At 47.8% G+C, this 5,957-nt stretch overlaps 1 long non-coding RNA gene across 1 annotated transcript; it reads left to right on the forward strand.

Annotated features, from left to right (window-relative positions):
* The first annotated feature begins 212 nt into the window (after window positions 1-212).
* Window positions 213-2,540, forward strand: LOC104548188. Its single transcript, XR_728200.1, has 3 exons — window positions 213-399; window positions 770-951; window positions 2,511-2,540. It is a non-coding gene; the product is annotated as an uncharacterized LOC104548188 (long non-coding RNA).
* Window positions 2,541-5,957: the final 3,417 nt, after the last annotated feature.

Raw genomic sequence — 5,957 nt, forward strand, 5'->3', positions numbered from 1 at the left:
ACGACCTGTGATTCTGTGATTCTGTGATATTGAGAAAGCAGTGGGTTCCTCTGTTTTCTTTTCCAGGAGAGTAAAGGGAGTAGTCATTAGAGGAGGATTTAAGGTCCTCCTCGTTAATAGTTTAATCCGTTGCTACAGAAAACGAAATTTCAGCTGACTTTAATCCTCTGGTGACTGAATTTCCCATTTCAGTTCCAGAAGCTCCCGACCGACCCACGATCTCCACAGCATCCGAGTCCTCCGTCTACGTCACCTGGATACCACGCGCCAACGGCGGCTCCCCCATCACTGCCTTTAAGGTGGAATATAAGCGCCTGGGCCGAAACAGCGACTGGTTGATCGCCGCCGATAGCATTTCCCCTTCCAAGCTGTCCGTGGAGGTGCGAAACTTGGAGCCAGGTATTAAAAACCCACCTTCCCTTCACCTCAGCTCTTGTCTTTGCTTAAATTCTCATCTGCTGGGAGAATGCTGCCACTTTTTGGGTGTTTCATTTTAATTTCTGAATGGATTATGCTGTTTCTGGTCGGTTCGGGTTGGTTTTTGTGTGTGGAATAGGAGCTCATTGCATTAATTCTGGAGTGAATTCCCCTGGTCGCAGTTTATATTTCTGACGACCGCATTAATCTGCAGCAATGAGCCCTAGGGCCTTTCTAACTGGATGCTGTGCAAAAAGTCCTTCCTAATCTGTTTAGTCTCTCCTTGAATCCCCTTTCTGCGGCTTGTTTTGCTGCAACCTCCTCTTTCTCGCCCTTTTTTTTCCCTTAAAAGGAGAAATGTATAGGTTCCGCGTGATCGCCGTGAACAACTACGGGGAGAGCCCGCGCAGCGCAGCCTCTCGCCCTTACCAAGTGGCCGGCTTCACCGGCCGCTTCTCCAACCGCCCCATCGCGGGGCCGCACATCGCGTACACCGAGGCCATCAGCGACACTCAGATCATGCTGAAGTGGACGGTAGGTGGGATTGGCTCAGCCTGGGTTTCATTCTCACAACTGCAGCCCAATATTGAGCATGTTGGGTCTTCGAAGGTCAAGGGTTCGGAGCTGTTTGCAGAGCAGTGAGTGGTGGTTTCGACCCCTGAGACTCAGAGGGGATTTTTTCCCTGGAAGAGGGCTAAGATACTTCACAGCATCAGCAAATCATGTGTTGGGTTGGAGGGGACCTTTACAGCTCCTCCAGCCCAACCCTGCAGTAGCAGGGACGTTGTCACCAGATCAGGGTGCTCAGAGCCCAGCAAGCCTGGCCTTGAATATCTCCAGGGATGGGGCCTGCACCACCTCTGGGCAACCTGTGTCAGTGATCGACCACCTCATGGGGAAGAGCTTTTTCCTCATATCCAACCTAAATCCACTCTTTTCTAGTTTAAAACCATCACCCCTCATCCTACTGCTCCATGCCCTGGTGAACAGCTCTTCCCCAGATTTCTCACAGGCACCTTTCAGGTCCTGGAAGGTCACTATAAGGTCCCCCTGGAGTCTTCTCTTCTCCAAGCTGAACAGTCCCAACTCTCTCAGCTGTCCCCAGAGCAGAGCTGCTGCAGCCCCTCAGCATCAACGTGGCCTCCTCTGGACCTGCTCCAGTAGCTCCATGGCCTTTTAGTGCTGGGGACTCCAAACCTAGATGCAGACCCTATGCTTGTCTGGTACCATTGGGTATCTTCATGGGCCATACACTTCTCAAGCCCCTTACCCCCAATTTCAAAACCCTTTTTCCTTCCCCTCGACAGCCCTTTTGGTTGTTCACCCCCTCGTGCACTGTCTCCCATCCTCCCCAGCCTGGCTCTCCCCTTGCAGCTCCCAGGGGATGCCCCACTCCACCTCCTTGGGTTGCGCCTGATGTGAGCCCCCCGGCAGCTCTGTGAGGAGCCGCAGCCACCCCGCTCCACCTGCTCTGGCACTGACGCATCGAGAGGCACCGCGGGGCTTAACTCAGCCCAGACCACGATTCAGCAGCACCTTGGCTTCGTTTTCTGCCGTCCCCGCTGCTTTTGTCAATCCAGGCTCCGACGGCTGCGTTTCAAACCTGCTGTCGTCCCTCGTGTTAGAGAAACGTTTGCCTTTCCCCCCCACCCCGTTACCTCGTCTTTTGTAAACAAGTACTTTAAAGTCCTTACTGAAAGCCACAGAAATTCTTTGCTCTTGTTTTGAAATCCAACCCCCTGGTATACTTTGGAGGGTTTAACGGGTAATGTTCCCAGTGTTAGTTTGCTCTGCTAGCTCAGCCTTAAGAGATGTTAAGGATAATAAACTTAAAATAACCTCCAGTTCCTCAGGAGGCTGCATAACTTCAAGTAAAATATTCCTGAGCTGAGTTTCAGAGTGACCTTAACTCTTTCTGAAGTAAAAACGGCCTGAACTTTTCCGTCTCCGTTCATCACGTGAATTTTCAGGCCGTTTGTGGTCAGACCCTAATTGATGGTTTGGAAAGCGACGTGGGAGGAAAGTGTCAGCCCCGACTCAGGCTCCTGTCCCCGTCTCCTTCTCTGACGCAGCCTTTTGCATTTCTCTTCTAGTATATAACGTCAAGCAACAACAACACCCCCATCCAGGGGTTTTATATCTATTACCGGCCTACAGACAGCGACAACGATAGCGACTACAAGAGGGATATCGTGGAAGGTACGGTGTGCACACGCTCCCCAGCACCGCTCGTGGGGAGGACATCGCGTAGCCGTGTTGGCTGTGTTTATGTGAAACCTAAACTGCAGTCCCCAGGCGAAGGCTTTGCAATATATTTCACAGCAGCAGCTATCTCAGCTGCAGACGGGCAAGTTCTGCCCACACGTGAGCTTGTTTCTTCCTTCTGAAGCCTCTTTCTACGTGGAAACCTGAGAACTAAGTACTGGGTTGAGCTTGGTCCTGTTTCACTGCTGCAAATCCTCAGCCTAGCTCTGTTTAAACTGGTTTATCCTCAATGTAGCTCTGTTTAAACTGGTTTATCCTCAATGTAGCTCTGTTTAAACTGGTTTATCCTCAATGTAGCTCTGTTTAAACTGGTTTATCCTTAATGTAGGTCAGTTTAAACTGGTCTATCCTCACTGTAGGTCAGTTTAAACTGGTTTATCCTCAATGTAGGTCTGTTTAAACTGATTTATTCTCAACATAGGTCTGTTTCAACTGATTTCTCCTCACCTCTGTTTCAACTGGTTTCTCCTCACTATAGTTCAGTTTAAACTGGTTTCTCCTCAGCATAGATCAGTTTAAACTGGTTTCTCATCAGCATAGTTCAGTTTAAACTGGTTTCTCCTCAGCATAGGTCTGTTTCAACTGGTTCATTCTCACTGTAGGTCTGTTTGAACTGGTTTCGCCTCACCGTAGGTCTGTTTAAACTGTTTTATCCTCACTGTAGGACTGTTTGAACTGGTTTATCCTCAACGTGGATCTGTTTCAACTGGTTTACCCTCACCGTAGCTCTGTTTCAACTGGTTTATTCTCACAGTAGCTCTGTTTCAACTGGTTTATTCTCAGTGTAGCTCTGTTTCAACTGGTTTATCCTCACTGTGGGTCCGTTTCAACTGGTTTAGCTTAAAGCAGTTGGGTGAAGGGAAAGCAGCGTAAATGAGATTTAACCCAGGGTGAGCGTGGCTGTGTTGCAGACTGCACTAATAACTCGCTGGCTTTTGGGATGATTCACCCCAGCACGGATTTGCTAAGTGAGGTGGTACCTTGTGTGTAATCACCCTTCTCGCCTCTTGCCGTGCTTAATTGCTTATCCTGCTATAAGGAAGTTACTTGTAGCCTCGAGTGCTGTAGTACGCTGCAAATGCAGGTATGTTTGTGCTTTTAATCAGGGTATTTTTCTCCCCCGGTGCGTATTAGATCATCATTTTCCTGGAAGAAGTTGTTAGATAATGTCTATATTAGTCCAGAAGTGGAAAACCCTTTTAAAAATATTTTACTTCATGTCCTTACTGCTCAGGCTGAGTAAACCTGGTGATCTCATTCTGCCCCAGTGACGTTAATTATTTTTTTCCCCTCATTTATTTCAGTTACAAGAGGAACGGGCCTTTATTTTGAAAACTTTCCCCTGCTAGACAATACTCCACATGGTGCTTTGATGCGTGACATAAGCTTTTGCACACTCTAAAGCCATTAAAGAGCCGGAGCTGGGGCTCAGAGGATCACTTTAAAGCAGCGTACGCAGCCTGCGCCTTCATCTGCAAACGTCTTTTAGCCTCGGCTGGGCAGAACTGGCGTGTTTATAAATCTTCTACACTAAGCAGGGAGTTGTTGAAGCGGGCTCCGCTGTGCTGTGAAATTAACTTCTTTCTGCTTTTTTATTTAAATGATATTTTTTATTTTTAAATGATTTTTTTTTTCCCCCCGAGAGCAAAATGTTGTCTTGAACCCTTTGTGGCATTCTGAAACCGTTGACGGCTGCTCCGCTGCTGCCAGAGCCAGCGACAGAAACTCGCTGGGTGGAAATATTTCAACTCCAGCTTTTCTTTACTGTGCTCCCCTAAATCAGCTTTTCGGGGGGGGGAAATATAAAACACGAGCGTGCTATTTTCAATTACAGTGTAATTGGAAGCATTTGATGTGAAATATGTAGAGAAACATGTGACTCAAGGTATTTTTGCTATAAATCACTTGTTCCTCACTTTTTTCCCCCTCCGTTGCCTCTGAATTAATCTGTCTGTTTTTTGACAGGGAGTTTTATCTTGAAATGGCTCCGGGAGTTGTGGAAAAAGTGTTGTGATGCCGGTGTGAGCTCAGTGCTTGCCGTAGGCTTTCCTCACCCTTTCCTGTTAAGTCTTGTCTTTCGAGACATTCAAAACTCTGCAGAAAACCTTTTTTTTTCCCCTCTTATAAATGCCGCTACAGGCAAAATCAGATTTTATTTCAAGAAAAAAACAAGCAAAAAGCTTGACTCGGATGGCTCCTCGGTATTTTTCAGCAAAAGCAAAGCAAAATCAGCCCTGTCCTGCATTGACACTCTGAATTTCTCTCTTTGGAGGGTCCTGGAGATTGAATTTTCAATGTAAATGCAGTCTGATGTCAGTTGTTTAAATGTTTTTCCTTGCTAATGGTGCACGAAGAGGACAGTTAAAGTGCCTGTGCTGATTCCAGTTCCACTAATGGTTTCCAGCGGAAACCTAAAACCTGCTGTAGTAATTACCCAAAGGAATGCTTGGGGGTGGGGGCGCCTGGAAAAAAGAGTCTGAATCTTGGGGAAAACGTGCAATTTAGGGAAGGGCCTAGGGAAGGGCCCAGGGAAAGGCTTGGCTTAGAGAAAGTCGTAGGAAAAGGCTTAGGAAAAGGCCTAGGGAAAGGCTTGGCCTAGGGAAATCCTTAAGGAAAAGGCCTCGGGAAAGGCCTGGTCCAGCTTCAGCCAGGCCTCTCTGCCCTCACTGGGGACGGGGCTTGGACTAGGCCTCAGTCCCCTCCCCAAACTGAGATGGGGTCCTACTGGGTACCCCCTGACCCTTTTTTGGCCCAGCAGGGGGATCCACACCTGGGCTGGGGTCCCGGAGAGGTTCACAGTGACGGCCTCCGAGCTTTATTTTTGTTATTAATGCTTAAATCAGTAGGTGGTATGACAGTTTCTTAGAAACAGTGGAAACAGTTCAAGGTGGTATTTTCCAAGAGGGATTAAGAGCCCTCAAACAGTTAATTAAACTCCCTTTAAAAAAAAGGCATAAAAAAAGGGTTGCTGTTTATTAAAATTTGTCACAAGGCCGTGAAAGTAAAAGCGGGGAGTGATTTATATTGAAGTGCTGAGGGCTTCAGGAGGGTGTCTAAATGAAATGCTGGCTGGGAGCCAGCCATGACAGAACCGTCCCTGTTACAGGAGGCTGCTTGACTTGGGATCCTCTCTGATCCCTCATTTTGTTCCGGTTTCAGCTGGGTTGAGGGGCGCAGATGTGTCCTTCCTGCGGAAAAAATCACAGAATCAGAGTCACAGAATATTAGAAGTTGGAAAGGATTTCAAGCTCCCCCAGTGCAACCCCTGCCAGAGC

Source organism: Mesitornis unicolor, unplaced genomic scaffold, assembly GCF_000695765.1.
Source record: "Mesitornis unicolor isolate BGI_N332 unplaced genomic scaffold, ASM69576v1 scaffold45731, whole genome shotgun sequence".
Classification (NCBI taxonomy): Eukaryota; Metazoa; Chordata; class Aves; order Mesitornithiformes; family Mesitornithidae; genus Mesitornis; species Mesitornis unicolor.